The 10,790-nt window shown below is 47.5% G+C and overlaps 1 long non-coding RNA gene across 1 annotated transcript; it reads right to left on the bottom strand.

Annotated features, from left to right (window-relative positions):
* Positions 1 to 5,220: 5,220 nt before the first annotated feature.
* On the bottom strand, positions 5,221 to 7,666 carry LOC140607123 (uncharacterized). The gene is made up of 2 exons (XR_012009273.1): positions 7,317 to 7,666; positions 5,221 to 5,497 (listed from the first exon to the last, which is right to left on the bottom strand). It is a non-coding gene; the product is annotated as an uncharacterized lncRNA (long non-coding RNA).
* Between the last annotated feature and the right edge of the window lie 3,124 nt (positions 7,667 to 10,790).

Raw genomic sequence — 10,790 nt, 5'->3', positions numbered from 1 at the left:
GGAAAAAATGGTCTTTTCAGCAAATGGTGTTAGAACTACTGAAAATTCACATGCAAAACGATGGGCCTGGACTCTAAATGCACACTATTTAAAAAAAGGGGGTGGTGTCATAACTAAAACTATAAATCTCTTAGAAGAAAACAGGAGTAAACCTTTATGACCTTGAACTAGGCAATGGATTCTTAAATATGATATCAAAAGCTCCAGTGACAAAAGGAAAAGCCACATAAATCAGATGGCATCAAAATTAAAAACTTGTGTGCCAAAACACTATCAGGAAAGTGAAAAGATAACTCTCCGAAAGGGAGAAAATATTTGTAAGTCATATATCTGATAAAGAACTTGTATCAAGAATATACAAAAAAACTCTTTACAGTTCAACAATCAAAAGACATATAACCTTATTTTAAAATGGGCAAAGGATGGGACACCTGGGTGGCTCAGCTGTTGAATGTCTGCCTTTGGCTCAGGGCGGGATCCCAGAGTCCTGAGATTGAATCCTACATCGGGCTTCCTGCATGGGTCCTGCTTCTCCCTCTGCCTGTGTCTCTGCCTCTCTCTCTGTGTGTCTCTCATGAATAATTAAATCTTAAAAAAAAAAATGGCACCTGCCAAATGGCTCAGGTTGTGATCCTGGAGTCCCAGGATGGAGTCCCACATAGGGCTCCCTGCAGGGAGCCCCCTTCTCCCTCTGCCTATGTCTTTACCTCGCTCTCTGTGTCTCTCACGAATAAATAAATTTTATTTATTTATTTAAATTTTATTTACAGAGAGAGGCAGAAACACAGGCAGAGGGAGATGCAGACTCCCTACAGGGAGCCTGATGTGGGACTCAATCCCAGGTCTCCAGGATCACATCCTGGGCTGAAGAAGGCACTAAACTGCTAAGCCACCCGGGCTGCCCTAAAATATTTTTTTTAAAAACGGGTGAAGGATCTGAGTAGACATTTCTCCAGAAAAGACATACAAATGTCCAACAAACACACAAAAAGATGCTCGGGACCACCGGGTAGCTCAGCAGGTTAAGCGTCTGACTCTGGATTTCAGCTGGGGTCTTGGTGTCAGAGTGGTGAGTTCAAGCCTCGAGTTGGGCTCTATGTTGGGCTTGGAGTCTACTTAAAAACAGAGAGAGATTAGAAAGAAAGAAAGAAAAAAAAACAGAGAGGGATGCCTGGATGGCTCAGTAGTTGAGTGTCTACCTTCGGCTGGGGTCATGATCCTGTGAACCCAGGATCAAGTCCCACGTCGGGCTCCCTGCATGGAGCCTGCTTCTCCCTCTGCCTTTGTGTCTCTGCCTCTCTCTCTCTGTGACTCTCATGAATTAATAAATAAAATCTTGGGATCCCTGAGTGGTGCAGCGGTTTGGTGCCTGCCTTTGGTCCAGGGTGTGATCCTGGAGACCCGGGATCGAATCCCACATGGGGCTCCCGGTGCATGGAGCCTGCTTCTCCCTCTGCCTGTGTCTCTGCCTCTCTCTCTTTCTCTCTCTGTGACTATCATAAATAAATAAAGTTTAAAAAATAAAATAAAATAAAATCGTAAAAAAAAAAAGCAAAGAGAGAAGAGAGAAAAAAAAAGAATGCTCAACATCATTAGTTATCAAGGAAATGCAAATCAAGGCCAAAATGAGATAACACTTCACATCTACTAGGATGGCTTAACTTCTGGGTGAATTATGTAGGAGATACTTGTATTAGTTATAAGATCCATGTTAGGAATAGGTCATCATCATGCCTATATTTCTTTTTTTTTTTAAGACTTTATTTATTTATTCATGAGAGACACAGAGAGAGGCAGAGACAGGCAGAGGGAGAAGCAGGTTCCATGCAGGGAGCCTGATGTGGGACTCGATCCTGGGACTCCAGGATCACATCCTGGGCCAAAGGGAGGCACTCAATCACTGAGCCACCCAGGCGTCCCAACCGTGCCTATATTTCATTTCTTGCCGGTGCTGGGGTCTCAGTGCTATGGTTGGCTCTTACATGAAAGGACATTCCCTGGATACAAACATTGGGAGAAAGGAATGGGATCCATTAAACTGCATACATAGTGGGGGTGGGGTGGGGTGGGGTGCCTGGGTGGCTCAGTCGGTTAAGCGGCTGCTTTCAGCTCAGGTCATGATCCCAGGGTCCTGGGATGAACCCCAAGGCTCATGTGACTAGGGACATAGAATTGGAAGGGTCATCATCCTACAGATAAGGGAACCAAGGCATCTGCTCAAAGAGAGAAGGAGGTACTTGCTCAAAGTCATAAATCTTCAGGAATTTTTTTTTTTTTAAAGAAGCTTCTTTTTATTTATTTATTTATGTCACACACAGAGAGAGAGGCAGAGACACAGGCAGAGGGAGAAGCAGGCTCCATGCACCGGGAGCCCGACGTGGGACTCGATCCCGGGTCTCCAGGATCGCGCCCTGGGCCAAAGGCAGGCGCCAAACCGCTGCACCACCCAGGGATCCCCTCTTCAGGAATTAATAGTAAGTAATTAGTACTTAATAGCATAATCACCATCCATTAGTAATGATATCAACCACCACCACATTCTGTTGTTGGTTGGCCGAACACCCTGAGATCTTTGCACGTGTGTGGTTGTTCCCTTTCCCTGGAACACTGTCTTGAGGAGCCTTGCCTTTACCTAACTGGCCCCCGGTTGGTGTGTTCAAGTGTCAATTTAGAAGCCCTTTCTTCCAAGAAGGCCTCTCAGACCTTATAGGTTGAGGCATTAATCCTGCTGAGTGGCATGTGGCTCCCACTAAGCTCCTGGAGGCCTAGGAGCTTTCTTGTTAGATGATCAATCCTTCCCCAGCCCTTAGCAGAGTGTGTAATGCAGAATTATAACAGCTATGGGAAGGGTCAACACGTATGGAGTGCTGTCTGGGTACTAGCTCATTGGCCGAATGAAGGCATGGAGTATTGGCCATCTAAGTAACTCCCCACTTCCTGGGTCTTAGCACCCTGGGTCCACATCCTGGGAGTCTTTAAAAATATTTTTTAAGTGTGGGACGCCTGGGTGGCTCACCGGTTGGACGTCTGCCTTGGGCTCAGGGCGTGATCCCGGGTTGGTGGATGGAGTCTCACATTGGGCTCCCTGTGGGGAGCCTGCTTCTCCATCTTTCTGTGTCTCTGCCTCTCTCTCTCTGTGTCTCTCATGAATGAATGAATAAATAAATAAATAAATAAATAAATAAATAAACCTTAAAAAATATATTTTAAGTGTTTAAAAGTTCCAGAATGGGATCCTGGTTTCTCTGTCCTTCCTCCTCTCCTCCTGCTCTTTGCCTCTGGCTGTGACCCTCTGGTGTCCCTGGTTTTGTCCCTGTTGGAACAACGGGGACGACCTATCTGGTCTGTTCTGGACACTGCTGGTGGCTGTGACTTCTTGTTTACAGACTTCTTCCTTCTCCACCAGCATGAAGGAAGCTTCTCTGTTCTTTCTTTTCTTCATCCCTCTGCCTGTTTGCCCTACTCTGCCCAGGGCATGGGCAGCTTGTTGGCTGGCCCCAGAGGTCTCGGTCATGCCACCCAGCTGGCTGTTTGCCTAAAGACCTCCTGAAGTCAGATTTTATAGGCACAGTCTGTCCTGGAGCTGCCATAAATGCTGGAAGTGATGTTGGGCACCCACAGCTTTCAATGCCCACACCACTCTAGCCCCCAGTCCTTGGGGGCAGAGATGTCCTGCTGTCTCCCACTGAGGCGCAGCATGTGCCTAATGCTAGGACCAAGACAAGAGAAACCACAGGGTGACTTCACACCACCTAACTTGGGATTGTCCCTGAGTCCTACCCTGATTTCAGGTGTGTGGAAAGGGCAATGGTCATAAATCAGGCAGGCAGGCACTTCTAGAACTACAGCCTAGACACAGCGCTCTCTCCTAGCCTAGGAGGGGGCTGTTGGAGGGGGGCTCCCTGGGCTTTGGGGGCACTCCTTCATCTTGAGTACCCTCTTCCTTCTCCTGCTTCCTCCTTCTTGCCTCTTACCCAGACTCTCTCCTCCAGGCTGGTCCCCTTTCCCCAGAGCTACAGATCCAACTCCTTGTGATTTTCTGTCATCCCAACTCAGCCTGTCCCCATACCATCCTTGCCATCTTCCTTTTCCAATAGGGAAAGCATCTTCATTCTCTGACTTGGTCCCAAGCCTCCCTCCCTCCCCTTCACCTCCAACCTCATATCCAGTTAATCCTTGATTCCACTGACTGCTCTTTCCCATCTTGCTCATATGTCTTATCTCTTCCTGATGCTGGGGCCTCAACAGGCCCACACAGCACTGACACCGAGCCTTAATAGGATCTCTCTACTCAGCCTCTCTGCCTGGACTGCCAGATTCATCTTGGAAAAGCACCCACCTTTTCAGGGGCTGTACCTGTAAGCCTTCTCTGGCATTGAGTTCCAGGTCAACTCTGCCCACACCTTGGCAGGGCTCTGAATGCACACCGATTTCCCAATACTCCCAGCCCACACGCCCATAGCTCACCCATTAGATTCATCTCTTCATCTACCCCACCTCACCTGTGTTCCCGTCCTTCCTCACTTCCCCTGCTCATGTCCTCATTTCACCTCTATGACCTTCTCTCTCACTCCCACTCAGTCCCCATCAGTCAAACCGGATCAGGCCACTTTGGGGAGTGGTGACCTGAGCACACTGAAGAATCAAGTTCAGAATCAAGTTCAGCTTGTCTCCTGCTGGTCCTTCCCCTCACTTTGCTCCAGTCTTGACTGGTGTTTGGTCATCTTCCTGTTTTCACGCAGGTGCTACCCCACTACCTTGGACACCCCCTACACGCTGTTTATAATGACACAGACTGAGTGCTACCTCTTCTAGACGGTCATGCCTGGTGGTCCCTGATGATACAGCTTCCAAAGATCCAGGAACACCTCAGGGATTATCAGCTTTAATATCTCTAGCATCTGGCACAGCATCCAACACTTAGCCTTCAACTGGTGCTCTGTTGGTTTCCTGGACCATCACAAAGGACCATGAACCGAGGGGGTTTAAGACAACAGAAATGTGGGGCACCCAGGTGGCTCAGTTGGCATCTGCCTTCAGCTCAGATCATGACCTCAGGGTCCTGGGATCAGATCCTTCATCAGGCTCCCTGCTCAGCAGGGAGTCTGCTTCTCCCTCTTCCTCTGTCCCTCCCCACTGCTTGTGTTCTCTCTCTCTCTCTCAAATAAATAAATAAATAAATAAATAAATAAATAAATAAATAAACAAATCTTACAAAAATGAAAGAAAGAAGAAAGAAAATTCTTTCACAGTTCTAAAGGCCAGAAGTCTGACATTTAAGATGTTGTTGAAGTTGGTTCTTTCTGGAGGCTGCTGGCTATCCTGGGTTTGTGAGCATTACCCCAATCTCTGCCTTCATCTTTTCTCTGTGTCTGGTTGTCTCTGTGTCTCTGTTTTCTTTTCTTTTCTTTTCTCTTCTTCTTCTTCTTCTTCTTCTTCTTCTTCTTCTTCTTCTTCTTCTTCTTCTTTCTTCTTCTTGTATGTGTGTGTCTGTTTTCTGATAAAGACACTAGTCATTGGATCTATTCCTATATGATCTCATCTTAATTATGTCTACAAAGACTCTATTTCCAAATCAGGTCACATTCTGAGGTTCCAGGTGGACATGATTTTTTTTTTTTTTTTTTTACGGGGGGGAGCATTATTCAGCCCTGTATCCAGGGTTGCCCAGGATGCATTTGTGGCCAGATGGAGCCACCCATCCTCAGGGAACAGCCCCAGGCCCACCTCCAAGATATCTTCCCTGGTGCCCCTGGCCTGCACCTTCTGCACTTAGTCTCCTTCCCTTGGGAACCCTGGAGGTTTTAGCATTTCCTGCTAAGGCTAAAATTTCTACTGGGCGCACATCTACCCAGAGGAATTCTGAATCATCATGCAGATTAGCTGTTGCGCAAGATTGATATTTAAGGGAGATCAGGGGGTGCCTGGGTGGCCAGTTGGTTAAGCATCTGCCTCTGGCTCAGGTCAGGGTCCTTGGATCAAGTCCTGTTCAGGGGTGAAAATCTGCTTTTCTCTCTGCCCTTCCCCCCTGCTTGTGTGCTCTCTCTCTCTCTCTCAAATAATTAAATAAATATATTTAAAAAAAAAATAATGAGCTCAGGTGTCTCCTAAAATGAAACAAAATCAAAAACCTATCTTCCTTCTACTCATATTCCCCTCCAGCTCCAGCCCCAGCCCAACTTGATACGAGAGGTGTCTTCTCTTCCTGGCTCTGTTTCTGCAACTCCCCTCCTCCCTCTGTCCTCCTCCCTCCTCCCTCATCCTCAAAACCTGAACTTCGGGATCCCTGGGTGGCGCAGCGGTTTAGCACCTGCCTTTGGCCCAGGGCGCGATCCTGGAGACCCAGGATCGAATCCCACGTCGGGCTCCCGGTGCATGGAGCCTGCTTCTCCCTCTGCCTGTGTCTCTGCCTCTCTCTCTCTCTGTGACTATCATAAGTAAATAAATAAAAACAAAAAACAAACAAAAAAAAAAACCTGAACTTCTAGGGACGCCTGGGTGGCTCAGCGGTTGAGTATCTGCCTTCTCAGGGTGTGATCCGTGTTCCAGATTGAGTTCCCATCCCGCATCGGGCTCCCTGCAAGGAACCTGCTTCTCCCTCTGCCTCTCTATTTACGTCTCTCATGAATGGATAGATAAAATCTTAAAAAAAAAAAAAAAAAAAAAAAAAAAGCTGAACTTCTGTCCCTTCTGGTCATTCTCATGTCACCACATGCAATGGACATGCATCTGACCCCACTGATGCCTCCCTCCTTGAAATTCATTCTTTCCTTGGCTTGTAGGACATCATTCTCTCCTGGTTTCCTGCCACTTCTCTTGCCACTCTTGCTGTTACCCTTAACCTTTGAATTAAATCAGAGTCCTGGAGAGTCCTACAGACTCTGACCTTTGTCCTGTCCTCTTTCACTTCACACCTGTGACTCCAACCACCACCTGTATACTGATGAACCCACATTCCAGATATCCAACCTGGCACCTCCACTTGTGTCCCACAGAGGAACCCAGACACAGCATCAACCAGTACTTGCCATGGATGCCTGTCTACACTGCCCCTCCCCAACACCCCAAGCCAAACCCGGTCTTTCTTCAGTGCTCCATTTCAGTAAATGGCAGTGCCAGCATCCCATGAGTTTCTGTGACCTTCTGTCTCTCTCATGCCTTGTATCTAATCTATAACCAAGTCCTGCTCACTTTACCTCCCAGTTCTCCACTCTGACCACTTAACCTCATCTCCACCACCAGCCCCAGACCAGCCTCAGCACTGTAGCTGAGCTGATCTTTCTGCAAAGTAAGTCTGATCTTGACCCATTACTCACCCTTCTTAAGACTCTACGGTGGCTTTCTAGGACTTGCAGGATGAAGACGAGCCCCTGGTGTGGCCACAAGACTCTCAAGACCTGGCCCTTGCCCGCCATTTCAGCCCCAGATCACTCTTCCTCACTCACTGCCTTCCAGCCACCCTGGCTTTCTCTGCTTGCCATGTTCCTCCAGCTGTGAGGTCTTTGCCTCTGCTGTTCCCCTTGCTAGGACTGTCCTGAGCCCTTTTGCCTGGATAACTCTTATCTCATCATGACTTAAACATCACTTCCTCCAGGAAGACTTCCTTTATTTCCCTGGCTAGGCTGGTTCCCCTAGTTATTCCTCCTAGCACATCTACCTCTGCTTTGTGACCTTTTCACTATTGTGCATTTATATTGATTTAAATCAGGAATTGAGGGGCAGCCTGGGTGACTCAGCGGTTTAGTGCCACCTTCAACCCAGGGCGTGATCCCGGAAACCCGGAATAGAGTCCCACATCAGGCTCCCTGCATGGAGCCTGCTTCTCCCTCTGGCTGTGTCTCTGTCTCTCTCTCTCTCTCTGTGTCTCTCATGAATAAATAAATAAAATCTTAAAGAATCAATCAATCAATTAATCAATCAGGAGTTGGCATACTTTTTCTGTAGAGAGCCATATAGTAGATATTTTAGGCTTTGCAAACCAATCAGTCTTGGTTGCAATACTGCCATTATTGGCAAAAGCAGCTACATATGTAAACAAATGAGCAGCACTGTGTTCCAATAAATCAATATTGGCAGATAAATTGGATCATCATGTAATTTCCATGTGTTACAAAATATTCTTCTTTTAGGGACGCCTGGGTGACTTCGCAGTTGAACTTCTGCCTTTGGGCCAGGCGTGATCTGGAGTCCCTGCAAGGAGCCTGCTTCTCCCTCTGCCTATGTCTTTGCCTCTCTCTGTGTGTCTCTCATGAATAAATAACGTCTTTAAAAACATTTCTTTTAATTTTTCTTCCATTTAAAAATATAAGAACCATGGTGCGCCTGAGTGGCTCAGTTGGTTAAGCGTCTGCCTTCAGCTCGAATCATGATCCCAGAGTCCTGGGATGGAGTCCTGAGTCTGGCTCCCTGCTTGGCGGGGAGTCGGCTTCTCCCTTCCCTCTCCCTCTGCTTGCTGCTCCCACTGCTTGTGTGCTTTCTCTGTCTCTGTAAAATAAATAAAAATCTCTCTCTCCTCTCTATCTCGCTCTTGCTTGCTCTCTCAAATAAATAAATGAAGGGGCGCCTGGATGGCTCAGCGGTTGAGCGTCTGCCTTCGGCTCAGGGCGTGATCCTGGACTCCCTGGATCGGAGTCCCACATCGGGCTCCCTGCATGGAGCCTGCTCCCTCTGCCTGTGTCTCTGCCTCTCTCTCTCTCTGTGTCTCTCATGAATAAGTAAATAACATCTTAAAACTAAATGAATGAATGAAATATTTTTTTAAAATGTAAGAACCATTCTTAGCTTGGCAATGGGCCACACAGTTTGCTGATGCCTGGTATGCGATGGCTTCTTGGTCAACCCTTCCTCTGAAGAGCTTTTACCTCAGTGTGTGGCTAGATACACTCACCACTGTGACTGATCTTAGGGTCTCTCCTCCTCCACTCCCTGCACTGGGGTAGAGACTCCGTCTACCTTGATTCCCACAGTAGCCCATGGGGAGCCCCCCAGTGCCTGGCCCACAAGAGCCCCTAAGAAGCCATTTGAGGAACACTGGAGCAAACTGGGCTGAAATTTAGCCACTGTTGTCACCTCCCAACTACGCATAAAACACAAAAGCACTAAGGCACACGTCCTCCAAGCAGAAAGAATCCAGTCATAAATGAGGAAGAGTCAGCTTCCAGAAACATTTGGCAGGGAACCAAAAGCCTTTTACTGGGTGCCCTTGGGCTTCTGACACTTTGATTATTATTTATTTTGGCAAGGGTAGGCCACTAAATGAATGTTGTTTAACTTTTCATTTGCAGTACCTGTGCACATATATATCCTAGTAACAACAGGGAAACTGGGGATGGCTATTCTGAGAATTGCAGGACATTTGCCATCCCCGCCGACTCCTCCTTCCTGGTCCAGCTACTCAATTCCAGATATGTGACATGCCCATCTAGGATGAGGCAGGTGAAGCACTTGCCTGGAGCTCAAAATTTACAGGATACCAACAAATTTCAGTAATCAGGGTAAATAATTTAATGCAACAATTATCGAAAATCATATCAACAAACTATGTCCAAAGGAGTCATCTGGTTTCATGAATAAAATTTTATTGGAGTCAGGGTCAGGCTTAGTCTGAGGGGTTACAAAGCATCTAGTACAGATACTGGGTAAGGTCTGGTCTTTCTTTACAATTTTGAAATTCTGACCATCATGGATTTTTTTTTTTTTTTTAAGATTTTATTTATTCATGAGAGACACACAGAGAGAGGCAGAAACACAGGCAGAGGGAGAAGCAGGCTCCCTGCAGGGAGCCCAATGTCGGACTCGATCCCAGGACCCCGGGATTATGACCTGTCAGAGCCAAAGGCAGAGGCTCAACCGCTGAGCCACCCAGGCATCCCCCATCATGGATTTTTGCATTAATTTTGATTTTGTAAAATATTGCATTAAAATATTTATCTTGGTGACTGAGGTTTTTTGGGAGCCTTTCTTAAATTTTGAGCCTGAGGTGAATGCCTCACTTGCTTCACCCTAGTCCTGGCCCTGCCCCAAATGCATGTTTCCCAGTGGCCTGGTTTGGGAAGCACTGGGACTCATATAATCTTTAACAAATATGAATGGTATTCCTCTCCATGCCATTTTGCAGGTCAGGAAACAGAGGCTGAGAGGGGTTTGTGTTTCCCCCCCACACACACACACACCTGCTGGAGGATCGATCCTCAGCCTCAAAGAATCTCCGGGGTAGAGGGGAAGTAAAAAATGGGAGCCAAAGGAGGAGTAGGAAGGCCTTTTATTTACACCTGGACACAGAGTGTGTGCAGACTTAGCAAAATGCTGGCAAAGGGAGGGGAAAAAAGTCAACGAGCAGCGTGCCAGGCCACTCACATCCAGCCTGACCTGACCCAGGAAAGGACCTGGGTGGCCCCTTCCCCTCCAACCTCTAGAAGTTTTCCTTCAGTCCTTGGGTCAACGTTTATTAGGCACCCACTCTCTGGCAGGCATGTGTTAAGCACTGGAGACATGAAATATCCAGGCTGCTCCTACATCCGATGGAGAATTCTCACATGAAACAGGTGGATGCCAGGAGGGATGCATCCAGAGGGTGTTAAGGAGCAGAGAGGAGGGAACACCACTTGGCTTAGGGAGACGGGGTTCAAGACTGGCTTCTTGAGGGGCGCCTGGGTGGCTCAGTGATTGAGCATCTGCCTTTGGCTCGGGTTGTGATCCCAGGGTCTTGGGATCGAGTCTCACATCGAGGTCCCCACAGGGAGCCTGCTTCTCCCTCTGCCTATGTCTCTGCCTGTCTCTCTCATGAATAA

This window comes from Canis lupus, chromosome 16, assembly GCF_048164855.1.
Source record: "Canis lupus baileyi chromosome 16, mCanLup2.hap1, whole genome shotgun sequence".
Classification (NCBI taxonomy): Eukaryota; Metazoa; Chordata; class Mammalia; order Carnivora; family Canidae; genus Canis; species Canis lupus.
Note: the sequence above shows the minus strand (reverse complement) of the source record. Positions and strands in the feature narration are given on the sequence as shown.